The sequence below is a fragment of the Myotis yumanensis genome, unplaced genomic scaffold (assembly GCF_028538775.1).
Source record: "Myotis yumanensis isolate MYYU_CA2020_CCGP unplaced genomic scaffold, mMyoYum1.0.hap1 SCAF_2, whole genome shotgun sequence".
Lineage (NCBI taxonomy): Eukaryota > Metazoa > Chordata > Mammalia > Chiroptera > Vespertilionidae > Myotis > Myotis yumanensis.
In genome coordinates this window covers 193054089-193070600 of record NW_027223753.1, presented here as the reverse complement: position 1 = coordinate 193070600, position 16512 = coordinate 193054089, and positions in this window count along the sequence as shown.

The window sequence follows — 16512 nt, the reverse complement described above, 5'->3', positions numbered from 1 at the left end:
CATGGTTCAGTTCCCAGGTAGAGCACATGCCCTGATTGCAGGCTCAACCCCCAGTAGGGGGCGTGCAGGAGGCAGCCAGTCTAGTCGATGATGTTTCTCTCTTATTGATGTTTCTATCTCTTTATCCCTCTCCCTTCCGCTCTCTGTAAAAATCATTAAAAACATATTTTTAAAAAGTGGGGGAAACTCTCATGTGAGCATAGGCACTCTGTCTGGCACATCAGTATTGGGAAAGATTATCTCTGGACGTTAAGGACTTAGAAATTAATTCTCTTTACATTTTCTCTGCTTTCATACCCCTTGGGAAGTTTTAGGACTACGCGATTAATCAAAGGCGTCTCTAACAATTACAAAACCCAGTGTCCTGATGCAGAGACTTAGAGCCTATCTAGTTCTCATGGGGAAGATAAAGCTAAAGGGAAGAAAAAAACTCTCCACCCCTTTGAAACTTATATTCTGGTGGAGGGAGACATACACTAAATAAAACAAATGTATGTAGTATGTGAGGAGGTTAAGTATTATAGAAAAAATAAAGATGCGGGATAGAGGTTATTTGAAGATGGCAATTTAAAGAGTTGGTCAGAGAAGTCCCCACTGAGCAGGGTAACTTTAATTTCTGGGGGAGGTTCCATGCAGGTAAAGGAAATCCAGCTGGTATTGGGTTTCTAATCTGTAACCTTATGTGATGGAAAACAATGGGTCAATCTTTTTATAGGGCTATGAGCAGAATGGTTGTGTCCCTAGAATTCTATACCTTGCTAAACCATCATTCACATATTGAAGGAAGAAAAGGACATAAAGAGGCAATTCAAAGAAGAAATGCAAATAACAATAAGCATTTGAAAAGACCTTAGACTTAGTAAATATTAAAGGAATGCAAATTCAGTGAGATGACTTTTTTCCCCCGTTATATTGCAAAGGTGAAAAAGTCACGTTGGTGAGAGAGTGTGAGGACGCAGACTTTGTTGGTGGCAGTGTAAACTGGTGCAGCTTTTCTGGAGGTTAGTTAGGCAATATTGAAAAAATTTTAATGTGTGAGGCCTTGAATTCAGCAATTCCCCTTACAGGAGTTAATCCTAAGTAAATAGCATATATAAAGATGGACAAAATATATATTGCAATATCAGGAACAGCCTATATTTTATGATAGAGGATCGGTTAAACAAACTAAGATAGACACATAGAAGAGAATATGTCGCCATTAAAAATAACAATGTAGATCTAGGAAAGCCTGGTTACTTCATATTATTGAGAGAAAAAGAGTAAAAATGCACGCATATTTACTAGTGGGAGAGTAACTTGGTAGGGCGGTTTGGTAATAACTATCAAAAAGGTAAATGCAGAAATGCTTTAACGCAGATGTTTCACTTTTAAAAATATATATAAAGATATGTTCAAAACAATCCAACAGGCCCAAAATGGAGTCACTGATGCTAAGCCTCTGGTTAACAAACTGAAACTTACAGTCTCGGCCTCTCCCAGAAATGGATTCTTAAACCAATCAGGAATCACTGGATCAGCACTACTTAATGTGCCCGGTAGACCCCTGTTATTTTCTAAAGGAAAGTGATCTTGCCTTAATTCAGAATAGACCTGGTTGTCTGAGAGCCTCTGCTAAGTCCTGGCTTGAACATTGGTGGGATAGGACTTCTTTTTATTTCTAGAACTAGATGTCAAGGAGATCAGTAGTGATTTAAGCAGCTGCTTCAGGAGAAATGTCAAATTCTTTGCTCTTTAAAAATATTAGTGGAAAATTTAAAAATCTGTGGACTCTTCAACACCTTCACTTTTCTGAAGTCCAAAATTACTAATATTAAAAAAAGAATGCCCTGCAATTCGCTCTAATTCACAGATACTTACTGGCACAGCTGCCATTTGCACAAGAAAATGAAGCAAAAGTGGCAGGATACACAAGTAGCTATTTGCAGAGGCACTTGAAATCCTCAGTCTATGTTTGCATGGATTCCTGGCACTGGATGCTCAGTGGCAACCCGGCATCCAAGATAAGTACCATCTTAGCTTAGGTACTTATCACCCTGCAAACCTTAAATTTACTTCACACCTGCTTTTGAAACCTGGAAGTACTGCCAACTTGTTTTCACAGATGGATTTGGCAAAAATTCCAGCATCTTGTACAAAATTATAGATCAGAGTAAATCCACATCCTAAATTCTTTGGACATCTGGAATATGTAAAAAAAACGTGATATCTACTTCAGAAAGGAGCCCAGTGCCCTCACAGGTCCTTATCATTTTGGTCGGAGCAGTACAAACCAGGAACGGAGAAGCTGTGGCCCCAGGGCCGGCTTGCCTGGTATTCTCCCCTCAGAAAGCATTCCTAGTCAGGTGAGACTATCCGTGCCCAAAGCTTTAATGACTTTGCTGCTTTCTCTTAGAAAATAATTGTACAAGGTAATTGCTTTTATTATGGAAATGTATTTCTGGACTGAAGTTCAGGGTATTTTGAAAATTCAATGCAGTGCCATGTGTATACAAATAAGCTGCTTAGAAGGGGAAGGAAGAGGCAGCCAATGAGAATTCTTTACTAATGCTTTGAGATTGTCTGTGGTTTAAGCAATTAACCTTGTAATTTTGTCTTCAACTCTTAGAAAAAACAATTTGGGTACTTTAAATAACCACAACAGTGCTATATTCGCACTGTAAGTAGAAAGTGCAAGTAATGGAAAACATTGATATTTTCCTGACCATACACCAAGCTTTCCTCTTTCATGTACTAAAAAGGTTGTATAGAATAGTGGTGAAGAGCTTGAATCTAGACCACAGTGTCTGAATCCTGATTGTACCATTTAAAATATATATATATATATATATATATATATATATATATATATATATATATATTTATTTCAGAATGGAAGGGAGAGGGTGAGAGATACACATCAATGATAAGAGTAAGTCATTGATCGGCTGCCTCCTGCATGCCCCCTACTGGGGATGGAGCCCTCGACCTGGCATGTGCCCTTGGCCAGGACCAATCCTGGGATCCTTCAGTCTGCAGGCCAGTGCTCTACCTACTGAGCCAAACCAGCTAGGGCCTGGCTCTGCCATTTGTTAACTGGGTGAGCTTGGATAGATTACCAACTTTTCGTGCCTAGGCTTTTTTATCTGTAACATGGAGAAAATAGCTGCCCGTGTCATGGGCTATGAGAGCATTTAAAGCAGTAAGCACTATTTAAGCATCAGCGGTCATTATGAACTTTTGGATACATTTTTGTGTTGGAAGTTTTATTGGAGTCCCAAGATAACTAAATCAATAGGTACTTCCATACTATATTTTTGCAGACAAAAGTATTTGCTTTGAACAGTCATTTAACTCTTATTAAAAGATGAATAGCATACTCGTACTTAAAAGTAATTTAGAATATTATACCAGAAGCAGTGTTTGTCTGTTATAAACATTCCAAAAAGTATATCATTTGGGAGTCCTACAATTTATTTAACAAATATTTATTGAGCACTTACCATGTGTAAGACACTGTTCTAGCAAGGGATTGCTGTGTGTGTGTGTGTGTGTGTGTGTGTGTGTGTGTGTGTTTGCTTATGTCCTTTAAGGAGGACACAGACAGCAAATAAGCAGATGATAAAGCTGGTGGTGATAGTTCTATGAAAAAATATAAGACCAAGTCAGGGTAGAGAGTGATGGAGAGTAGGCTCCTAATGGGAAGGCCTCTCTGATGAGGGCACACTTGAGAAAAGAGCTAAAGAAGCGAAGGAATGAGCCATGCAAATATTTGAGAGGAGGGGTGTCCAGGAAGAGGGCACAACAGGTGCAAAGGCCCTGAAGTGAGAGAGTGCTTGGTACACTTAAGGAATGGTAGTATGGAATTTAAACCCAGGAAGTTTGTCTCCAGAGCCTATATTCCGTATTCCCACATTATCTTCCCCTGTAAACTCTCTGCTTCAGATCTGCAGATTATGTGAAAAAAATAACCATCACTATTATAACATAAATAAGTTAGATAGACTTACATTTGTTGTTCTGTTGACTTAGAAATTCCAAAGAATCAGTGTGGACAACAAATTTGACCTTTCCCTTTTCAAAAGCAGCTCAGATTAGCAAGCAAAAATATTCAATTAAGAGAAGCAAGTAGGGCACTGTGAAATGCTCCTTTAGCTCTAGAAAGACCCTTAGCCTAAGATTTTTGTGTAAAAATTTTCATGCCTAATTCTTTTTCTGAGGCCAGTGCTGGGTCCCTGAAGGGTCTCTGAACCCAATAAAAGTTGAGAATCGTCACATCACCAAACAGTGTTTCAGAACCTAGAAATCTTTTTGGTTTTGTTTTAACATAACATCTCAAAGAAGCAAAAATGTAACAAAAATATGTTTTTAAAAAGGGAAGTATAGAAGAAACCAATTGCTTTTTTTTGTGGTTATGTTCTGTGGTTATGACACCATTTAGAGAATAATTACTAATTAGATGAATTAAAGTTCAGGATTTAAGTCTGGAAGAGCTTATTTTAGGGGAAATTATAAAGAGTAGCAGATAACGTCATAGAAAAGCAGCCACCTGGCTAGAGGAATATTCTGAAGAACATGTAAAACTGAGTGGTATATGCTTTCTATTTCTAACACAGTGCCGGAAATTCTGGGCATGGAGAATCTAAATCAGTGGTTGTAAACTGAGAAAGTGTGTTATTCTGGGTCCCCTGAGAAGCCTCCAAAATGGGATTTGATGTGAAAGGATTTTAGTCAGGGGAACATTTGTTTGAGAGAAGGTGGAGAGGAAGGCAGATAAGCTGGGGAGCCATCAAACTGTGATGCGAGCCTGACTCTGACTGAAGGAGGCAGAGGAGGAAGGTTTGACAGAAACACCCTAGATCACCTACAGTCTAAGGAGGGTTCAGCAAGGCCACCATGGAGTCCTCGAGCCAGTCACGGGCTCGGGAAGTCCCCATCTCCCAGGACTCAGCTTGCCTTGGTATTTAGTGCCTTTGCAGCACTCAGTCATAGGCTGGGAATAGCCTGCTGGAATCCTGGCCTCCCCACAAACACAAACACAGCGATGGGTTTCAGTGCAGAGCTCTTGGTCAGTTATGCTGCAGCTGATGTTGGAGCAGTGCAGGGTCATGGCCACAGGGGGTAGGTCTCTGAATCACCTGGGGAGCCATCTCTCTTCATCTTCCATCAACTTCAGCCCCAACCCTTCCACTCCAACTCGTTTTTTGGGTGGTGGTGGTTTAAGGGTTACATTTTTAATCACTGAGAATGCCATTTCAAAGTTATACTCTCATCAGGAAAATGTGGTAAAGGTATGGATACATTTTCTGTGATTTTGTGCCACAAACACCACTGTTTAGTAGATCATTTAATATGAAACAGTTTCTACTGACATCTTGTTTCATTTTCCCATTAGATAGAAATATAACTTTAAGATAGCTTAAATATAACCATTAAGGTTATTCTACAAAACAAAACAAGGCCATGTGGCCATTAGCAACCATAGGGACCTGCTGCAGCTCTGCCCAGGCAGCCAGAAGCTGGCGGGGAGAGAGGTGCCATGTCCCGCATGTGTTCTGTGGTGGTTGTAAAAGGGGTTGAAACCTTAGGAAACAGAAAAAATATCTCTGTGTTTATGTTTATTTTATGCATGCGTTATTGGGAGTGATCTTTTATAAATGGTTTACTAAGGATTTGCAACAACATTACTTAGTAGCTGATAAACTACTATGTCTGTATCTCTGATTTGTTATAAAAATTTAGAGGACACAGTTATTTAGCAAACAGTTCTCATTTATCTATATAAAACCCTAATATGCAAACTGACCAAATGGTGAAACAACTGGTCTCTATGACGTGCACTGACTACGAGGGGGCAGATGCTCAACAGGAGATGCCCCCAGCCCGCAGGCCTCTGACCGGTGGCGGTGGTGACGGGTGGGGCTGGCGAGCGGGCGGCGCCAGGCCAGCCAAGGCGGGTGCGAGCGGGGGCCCCAATTGCCTTGCTGGTTGCCCCGCAGATCAGCCCTGATCGCTGCCCAGGCCTAGGGACCCTATCCATGCATGAATTTCGTGCACCGGGCCTCTAGTGGTCATATAAAGATGGAGCCCAGTTCCTGTACTCCCAAGATGATTTCAGCAATGATAAGTTTAAATGCTGTCTAAGGAAGGGTAGCTCCAAAAGATTACACTGTGGGCTTGCCATACATCCCACCCTCACATCCCTCAATCAGGCCCCCTCTGCTTTCCGCTCTTCCTCCTCACTCTCTCAGACTGTGCAGTGAAGCACTTCCCACCCCCCTGCGGCGCTTGCACAAGGATGTCTCTTTTCCCACGGTGGATCTGACCTGGGGTAGAGGACTTAATTACAGGCATCTCTTTTAAACATGAGTACTCCAGTCCTGATATCAGGTGTTATAGGCAACAAACGCTGATGGTGTTCTATTTGCCATTATTTTAAGTGGGAAAATCTGCAATGGCTATTGGTCAATGCTTAAGCATTTCCTCAACTGTAACACACCAGAGTAAAAAGCCTGAATATAATAAACAAAATGTTCATGTTTGGATATAAATTGCTTGATCATCACTTTCTGATTACCAAAAAAAAAAAAATACAATTATTAACTAACGATTGCTTTGTGTGCAGTAAAGTGCGCTATTTGAATGTCCTATGTAGCTATGCTGGCTAATTTTATGTGTTGACTTCACTGGCCTAAAGCGATGCCCAGATAGCTGGTAAAATGTTATTTATGGGTGTGTCTGTGAGGGTATTTTTGGAGGAGATTAACATTTGATTCAGTAGACTGAGTAAAGAGATCACCCTCACCAATGTGCGTGGGCATCATGCAATCTGTTGAGGGCCCGAAGAGAACAAAAAGGCAGAGGAAGAATACATTTCCTCCTTCTTCTTGAGCTGGGACATCCATTTTCTCTTGCCCTGTCAGAGCTCCTGGTTCTTGGTCCTTCAGGCCCCAGGAAGGTTCTCAGGCCTTTGGCTTCGGGCTGAATTGCACCACTGGCTTCCTGTTCTCTAGCCTGCAGATGGCAGATTGTGGGATGTCTCAGCCTCCATAACCGCATGAGCCAATTCCTGTAATGTATCTCCTCCTATATCTGCTCCTGTATTGGTTCTGTTTGTTCTGCTTCTCTGGAGGACCCTGATGAACACAGTAGCAGACACCATCTGTGACTGCCCATATCTCCCCTGGCCTTTCTGGCCGATGGCTGATTTCCAGCGCCAGCACCAGAGATTCTTCGCCTGAGGGCTCTCAGAGTCCATGGGAGCTCACTAGGTCTTGGTCGCTGGGTAGAACGGTGGGAGCGGTCCTCACCCAGGGACTGACCAGAATAAGGACTGTGCTCCCTCACCCTCCTGGGGGAGTAATGTTGAGGCCTGTACTCTACACTGACTTTCTTTACTGGTATTTCCCAGATCATTAGCCAAAAGAGGTATTTGCACTTGAATCCTTGTCTTAGAAAAGCAAAAACCTGCTTTTGAAGAACCTAAACCAAGACTTTCTACTGTAAACTTTATGCACTATAGATGACTGTGATGTTTTGATCTTTTCCTTAGCTCCAGCAATATCCCACATGGACTTCCCTTCACTGGCCCTCAGCATGCTTTTCAAAGTACCTATGTGTTAGAATATAAACCGTTAATTTCCTCATATATCATTTTGTTAGAACGTTGTAGAGTTTTGAGGATGGAAATGTAAATTTTTCCTATATAAATATCTCTGAAAAACATTGACAGTGTATGTAGCGTGAGTACTAAAAATCAAGAAGTATCAAAAATTGGAAACAATTAAAATGTCCATCAACATTGGTAAATGGGGGGGGGGGACATACAAACAATGGAATATTATTCAGCCATAAAAAGGAATAAAGCACTGCCCTGGCCGGGTGGCTCATGTGGTTGGAATGTCGAAAAAGTTGCAGGTTAGATTCCTTGTCAGGGTACATACCTAAGTTGTGGGTTTGATCCCTGGTAGGGTGGGTATGGGAGGCAATGCATCAATGTTTCTCTCTCACAATGATGTTTCTCTCTCTCTCTCAACAGAAAAACAAACACCAAAAAAGTCCACCACAAACATACCTTTGGGTGAGGATTTTTAAAAAGGAATAAAGTACTGATATGTGTGCAACATGGATGTATTTAAAAATATGCTAAATAAAGGAAGTCATGTACAAAAGGCCACCTATTGTATGAGCCCCCTCCCCGCCTCCTGCCTTTAAATGGAATATCCAAAATAGGCAAATAAGGAGACAGAAAACGGATTAGAGGTTGATAGGGACTGGAGGAAGGGCAAATGGGATTGATTGCTAATGTGTAAAGGTTTCTTTTGGGGTGACAAAAATGTTTGGAATGAGATAATGGTGATTGTTGTACAACATGGTAAATATACTAAAAACTGCTGAAATCAAGAGGCATCATACCAGGAAACTGATGACTGGGAAGATGTTCTGTGGGATATTCATATACTGCCTTGCATTGATTTGTGTATCAATCTGTTCTGGCTATGTATGGTGTCAGATGGGTACTAGACTTATCAGGGTCACTTTGTAAGTTATATAAATGTCTAATTACTATGTGGTACACATGGAACTAATATAATGTTGTATGTCAATTATAATTGAAAATAAAAAATAAAAAAAATATCATAGACTGGGTGGCTTAAACAACAGACATTATTTTTTCATCATTTTGGAGGCTAGAAGTCTAAGATCAAAGATCAAGATTGAGGCTGATTGATTCAGTTTCTGATGACTATTCTCTTTCTAGTTTGTAGATAGGCACCTTCTTGCTGTGAGAGGGAGGGAGGGAGGGAGGAAGGGAAGGAAGTAGAGAGAGAGAGAGAGAGAGAGAGAGAGAGAGGGAAAGAGAGAGAGAGAGAGAGAGAGAGAGAGAGAATGAGTGAGATGCCTCTTCTTATACTAATCCTATTGGATCCCATCCTATGACCTTGTTTAACTTTACTAACTTCCTTAAAGGCCCCATCTCCAAACTCAGCCACACTGAATGCTCAGGCTTCAGCATATGAATCTGGTGAGGGTGGGGAGGGACACAGACTTTCAGTCCATAACAGATGGCAATTGATGTATTGGTCATGGTTGGAAACTCTAAGGTGACAAGATGCGGTTAGAGAAAAGGTCATTCAACCAAATCATGAGAAGATTTAACACTTATTAGAATATGTTTTCTTCTTTCTCTCTTCTTATATTTCCTTTTAAGATTTTTACTCTAAACTTTTGTTTTTTTCCTAATAGTTGAGCTCATTTTATATTAAGATAAATTTCTGATTTGCTCTTATTTCTATAATCTCACATCCACCCTCCACTATGTATCTCTTTACCCTGAGATGAACTAATTAAAAATGAGGCCATTCATCTTTGGGTTATTTCAGATAGTTCAGTAAATTATCTTTAGTTCTTATTTATTGGCTTTGGTTGGTTCCATTGGTCAAAATAAAACAAACAAATAAGTTACTCTGCAAGGTGAGCAAGGAAATAGAACATATACTTGCCCATCCACAGACTACTTTACATACTGCATTGCTTCAGAGATTTTGTTATTCTCTAAATAAACACTGTGAGAGACATTAAAGCATAATGAGCCTTCACAGTGTCTATCATTAGCTTGCATATATGATAATATTTGAACAAATTCATTATCAGATACAAAGAGAGCAGAAGGAAATGAGATGGGAAGACCAAGGGACTATCTGGAAAAATATCTAAAGATTTTTGTCCATAAGATAATTACATGATTTTTTTTGAAACAGAAGACTTCCATCAGGAGCAAATATTGTTCTGTGGTTAGGAAAAAATCTGGCAAGGAGATGTTCTAAGGGGATGTTGGATAGAACTGGAAAAATAAAACAAGAACAACGGAGGAGAGACCTGAAGAAAAGATAAAGTCCTGAGGATAAGAGGAAAGATAGAAATAGGAAACAAATGAAAACTAGAGTTTATCTCAGAGTAATATGTGTATCATTGCCTAATTCCTTTCTCTCCCCACTCTCATGGATGAACTCAAGCCAAAAAAAATGCAGAAAGAGAGATTTAGATATAGTTGTCAGGAATATTTTCTGAGAAAAGTTGTTAAACACTGTAATAGGCTCACAAAGGAAAGTCCAGACTTCCTTTCTTTGGGTATTCTTAAAAGAAAAACAAGTGTTTTTTTTTTTTTTTTTCATTTTCCCTGAAATGTGGCTCCATTCCAATAGACTTGAGAGGAGATATAAATTAAAAACAAACAGAAAATGACTAGTCATTATTCACCATTAGAGCTCTGATGTTATAAAAATAGCAATAATAGTAAAGAGCCATTATTCTCTTTCTCTTCTCTTAACTAGGCATTCATTTCCTCAGTTCTTTCCAGTAGATCTATTGAAAAAAATTATAAAGAATAGTATTTGTGTAATGCCACAGCATAGTTTTAGGATGTGAATGAAATGTAAAATACCATGAGAGAAACTTTAGAATGAGAAACCATATAGTCAAACAGACTAAGTAGGCCAGTGCTAATGATTATTCTGATGTTTCCTTTTGATGTCACATGAAGGAAACAAGCAGCAGCTACGTATACATGTTATATCAAGATTCTCTGCAGGAAGAAAAAAGTGTCGGTGCTTCAAGTAGACAGGTATTTAATATGGGGAATTAGGTAATTACAAAAGCATTGTGAGTCTCTGACTAGCTGAAATCAAGGGGCTGTCACTAGGCAGCTTGCCCCACTTCCAGAAAGCTAGAGGCTACAAAGGAGAACCTGGAGTCAGACACTCCAACATTCAGTTTACCAGAGCTTGACTATTGAACAGAAGAGCTATAGCTTCTGCTTTCTAAACCTCACACCAGGTCATCTCATCAGTGGAACCTAAATTACATCCAAAATTCCAGCTGCAAAGAATTCTGGGAAAGGTGGTTTTTATTCTTCCATTTCCCATGATTGGGAGGATGTTTAGAAGGTGGTAGAGATGACTATTGAGGTCCAATAGACAATACCCAGGACACATATATTTTTTTTTTTTTTAGCAGAAAAGAGTCTTGCCAGTCTGTTGTTAAACACAGGCACATAACAACTTTAATGAAATAAACTATATTAAAAACAAAAGTAATAACTATTCAAAACTCATCACTTTCTAATTATTTTACTACATTTTAATATTATTATTTATGTTCTTAAAGTTATTCAAATCAATGGAATCTCTATGATTGAAATACTATATAATATTGTGCTACGATCAACTCCAACTTCATATTCATTCATATAGTTTCAAATCAGCCATGGTGGGAGTATTTATACTACAGAAATTGACAAACAATACAGACCTGGGTCACTTCCCATCCCCAACCCTACAGAGCAAGTGGTTAAATATTTACCATCACTGTTTAAAAGTATTAGAAGAGTTGTGCAGTAAGGAGAAAAATAAGGTAATTAGTACATTTTCAGACAGTTAGAATAGGAAGGTCAAAACTGGAATGATGATTCATGACCAAGAAAAACATTGGGAAGTAGGAAATAACCAGTAGATAATTAAAATTCAATGAAATACATATTTTTTAATTGGTTGGGATCTATCATTTGGAATCTTGGAAATTATGATATTTAATTTCAGTACTTAGGCTATCTGGTCAATCTCTGGGAATTCCAGGGCCACACATGGTCCAAAGAATGTTCTCTAGGGGTCAGTGATGAAACCCTTTTAAATTATGATACCATTTGGGAAATATTTGTGGAAGTGTAACAGCTTTGGAGGGAAGGATGTGTGCTTTGAATAGATGGAGAGAAGTGTGTGTGGAGGGGGGCCTTTTAAAGAGTCCCTCAGCAGCACAGGTATGGCTGGAGACAAGGAATTGACCAGCTACTTTATAAGCAATGCAGGAGTAAACTAAGGGTGTGGCCACAGTATAAGAAGTTATAGGCAACTTAGACTCAGGTAGCAGTGAATAAATGTTGGAGGCTACTGAGGCAGCCTAAGAGCCAGGAAAGAGGAACTCCAAGTGCCACGCAAACGCAATGTGTCCTACTTTTACCTCTATATAATCTCAGATCATGTGATTATTTTGTCATAACAATCTTTACCTGAAGTATCTCATCAGGAATCAAACCTCAAATTATATCCTGTGTGACTGAAAGGCTTATCAAGCATTCCACCAAGAAGAGTAAAAACAGAAAGGTTTTGTGAATAATCTTATATTCAAAGTACTCAGACTCCCTAATTTAGTCTTTCTACTAGTTCCCCCAACATAAAACAAATGTTTTCAACATAAATAATTTAGGGAACACAGAGGATAACCAAAGGGACTCCAAATTATTCTCAGGGTGCTCAGAGAAGTCATCAGAAGAATTTGGGTATAAGAATGGGACATTGCCGAAACCGGTTTGGCTCAGTGGATAGAGCGTCGGCCTGCGGACTGAAAGGCCCCGGGTTCGATTCCGGTCAAGGGCATGTACCTGGGTTGCGGTCACATCCCCAGTAGGAGATGTGCGGGAGGCAGCTGATCGATGTTTCTCTCTCATCGATGTTTCTAACTCTCTATCTCTCTCCCTTCCTCTCTGTAAAAAATCAATAAAATATATTTAAAAAAAAAAAAAAAAGAAAAAAAAAAAAAGAATGGGACATAACCATTAGTCTACTTCTGTATACTACAAATAGACATCAAGTGTGGGTTAACTCCAGCTTCTCAAGGACCCTGTTCTGCCAGACTACCAACCAGAGTTAGCTGTGTTTTTGAGGCTGACACAAAATTTTTTTTCTTTTTTAAATTGCTCTAAAGAAAAAATATCACTACCTCCTATAGGGAGAGAAACAAAATTTTATCTTTCCACCTATGCTATTTCTTGTTAGCATCGGAGTATTCAACTATTCACAGTGCTTCATATTATGAATTAGAATGTTGATGTGTGTTAAATTAGGATAAAGCAACTTAGGTAATGCTTTAGATTAACATTGTAATTTAGGAAGCTTGCTTGAAGATTGTCAGAGAAAAACCTAGGGAAATTAGATGAAAGATTCCTAGGATAAATATGGTTTCTATAAACAGAGTTGGTGCAATGGCATAAAAATTTTATTCTGAAAACAAGTATTCTTGATATATCTCTGTAGTTAATATAAAAACTTAAATTATAAGAAAAGGACCTTGTACTTTTGGAGTCCAGTAAAATAAAAATCATATTGCACCCTAACATGATTAGTATTTGCCAAATTAGCTCTCCATTTGATAGAACATGTGGGATATTAAAGTAAGTCTAGATCGGTACACTATTATACTTATATAAAATGAATTAATTTTCTTAGATTAACTGCTAAGATTAATTTTCACTTAAAGGGCATTTAAAACACAAGATTTATTATTCAATTTTACATCTAGAAAGGTTTATGAGAAGCACTGCAGATTTAATATAGTTCAATAGTCATGCTCATGATTAACCATTTAGCAAAAAAAACAAATATCCTAAAATTTATAGTAATGGTCTCTCTTTATTTTTTTTAAAGAAAACAAAACAAAACAGGAACAAACATAAAAACACTTTTACACTGGTGCGCGCCACATTTAAACCACAAAATACCAACAAATCAGTTTCAATTGTGCAGAGATACAGAACAAGTCCCTGAACAGAGGCAGTAGAAAACTGCCTAGGAACGCTTCTCTTCTACCTTTTTTAAAAGATAGGCCAGATTCGAACCCTTGGCCAGTCTGAGTTTTGACTTCCCTCTGGAAGTCCCAGAGACAGTGAATACCGTCTAGAAGCCATTCCTCCAGATACAGGACAAGTCCCTTACAGATCCTTGATAACCTAGATCAGTAATCCATTCATCTAATCCTTCAATAGAATAAGAGGCTGGATGAAACCACTCTATGTCCTCCAAGAGGATTTCGGCGAAACAACAAAATCGACAGACTGAACACATTGGACTCACAAATACATTGGACTCACAAACAAGAACCAAAACCAAAAAAGGCTCACAAACAAAATCCAAAACCAAAAAGGCTCACAAACAAAATCCAAAACCAAAAAGGCTCACAAACAAAACCAAGAAAACCAAGACCAGAAGCACCCTCTGACGTCTCAGGGGTACCAAGGAAGGAGAAGTTATGGCTGCGTCCAGCCCTTCTCGCAATCCACCACCAGTGACCGGTCCCAAGACTCACCTCTAGAGGATTTCCCAGGTGACTCAGATGAAAATTTTTTAGGGGCGGGCCAATGTCCCCTGTCCGCTAGCTGGATCCGAAGGTCAGTTCTCCAGGGCCCTGGAACTTCTCAGGGTGCGCACCCCCTAGAGACCCTTCAGTCTCCACAAACAGCTCAGGGGAGGTTCGGCCTCCCTTTTTGTCCGAAACAGCACCCCTAGGGGGCTGCATCTCGCTGGGACAAGGCCTCCAAATGTTGTAAAGTATCCCGCGAATCACAGAAGGACGCCTCAAGAAGTCGAATTACGCCGAAACCGGTTTGGCTCAGTGGATAGAGCGTCAGCCTGCGGACTGAGAGGTCCCGGGTTCGATTCCGGTCAAGGGCATGTACCTGGGTTGCGGGCACATCCCCGGTGGGGGATGTGCAGGAGGCAGCTGATCGATGTTTCTCTCTCATCGATGTTTCTAACTCTCTCTATCTCTCTCCCTTCCTCTCTGTGAAAAATCAATAAAATATATTAAAAAAAAAAAAAGAAGTCGAATTAAAGAGTCACATTTATTGCAATCCGGGACTATGCGGGGGCATCTTGCTCTCCCAAATCTCATAGTCGTAATGGTCTCTTATAATAAGGAATTTTGATCACACTTTGGCAGTATATATAGAAGCAATGTATTTTCAAAAACCATTTGGCCATAAATTGTGAAGTTAAACATTTTTATTCCCAACTATCCAGTAATTTCACTCCTCATATATACTTTAGAGAAACGTTTGCATATATATACTAAGATAGTAAAAAAACTTCATGAAATCATTGATTATAATAGCAAAACACTGGCTTAATCTCCATAGAAGAAAGATGAACACATAAATTATGGAACAGGGATACAGTGGAATATTATATAGCAGTGAAAAGGATTGAATTACATGAAACCACATGGAAATATCTAGAAATATTTCACTCAATATAATATCAAGTAAAAAAAAAGTACCAGAAGACTATATACTGTAAGACAACCGTTTTTAAAAATATATTTTTATTGATTTCAGAGAGGAAGGGAGAGGGAGAGAGAGATAGAAACATTAATGATGAGAGAATCATTGATTGGCTGCCTCCTGCACACCCCCAACTGGGGATCGATCCCACAACCTGGCATGTGCCCTTGACTGGAATAGAACCTGGGACTCTTCAGTCCGCAGGCTGACGCTCTATCCCCTGAGCCAAACCAGCTAGGGCAAGACAACCTTTTTATAAAGCTCAAAACCAAGCAAAACTAAAAGACTATATCACTTAGTGATGTAGACATATGATGACCTTATTTTTTTAAAGATAAGAAAAGATAAAACACAAAATGCAGGGTAGTGTCTCCCTGTGGAGTATAGGCAGGGAAGTGGGATGGGAAAAGAATCCCTAGGCTGGTACAAAAATTGGTCACAACCCAGTTTTTTGGTTGGATAGTGGGTTCATGAGTATAATACTTAGGGTTGTGCTTCCTAAAAATACTTTCATACACTCTTTGGTATGTATAGTTTATTTTTTGTCTTTCTTTGACTAATTAATTTCACCTGTATGTATAGTTTAAAAGGTTATACACACATAAGTTGTATATCTACAAAATATTAGTAAAAGAGTCATACTCAATACTCAGTACATATTTATAAGCAGAGGCCTGGTGCATGAAATTGGTGCACTGGTGGGGTGTGTGTGAGTGTGTGTGTGTCCCTTAGCCCATCTGTGCCCTCTCACAGTCCGGGAGCCCTCAGGGGATGTCCGACTGATGCAGGGGGCGGGCCTAAGCCATCAGTCAGACATCCTTAGTGCTGCCGCGGAGGTGGGAGAGGCTCCTGCCACCACCTCTGCGCTTGCCAGTCCTGAGCCTGGCTTCTGGCTGAGTGGAGCTCCCCCTGTGGGAGCACACTGACCACCAGGGGGTAGCTCCTGCGTTGAGTGTCTGCCCCCTTGTGGTCAGTGTGCGTCTTAGTGACCGGTTGTTCCAACGTTTGGTCGATTTGCAAATTAGCCTTTTATTATATAGGATGTCAGGACAATTTAATAATACAAATCAAACTGGGAAATTTAAAAATGTGCAGAGAATTTCTGTGTCTAAAAGGCTCATTTAAAATCCAGGGGTTTTTATTTACATTCATCATTAAGAAGCTCTGCTGATAAGTCACTTTACATTAGATTTTTACAACTTTGTAATAAATGGCAAAACCAAAAAAGAAATGAGGACATTGCGGAACAACATCGTACTTGAAACATCGCTCCCTCGTCTCCCTCTGTTTGATTTGTAATCAAACTCTGTTCTAAAGATTTCTTAAACCCAAAAGCTATAATTCTGAAAGTTTCTTCAGAGAATTTATTATTTTTAAAAGCTATTTTTAATGTTCTTTATATACGTGCAAAGCTGACATGAGTT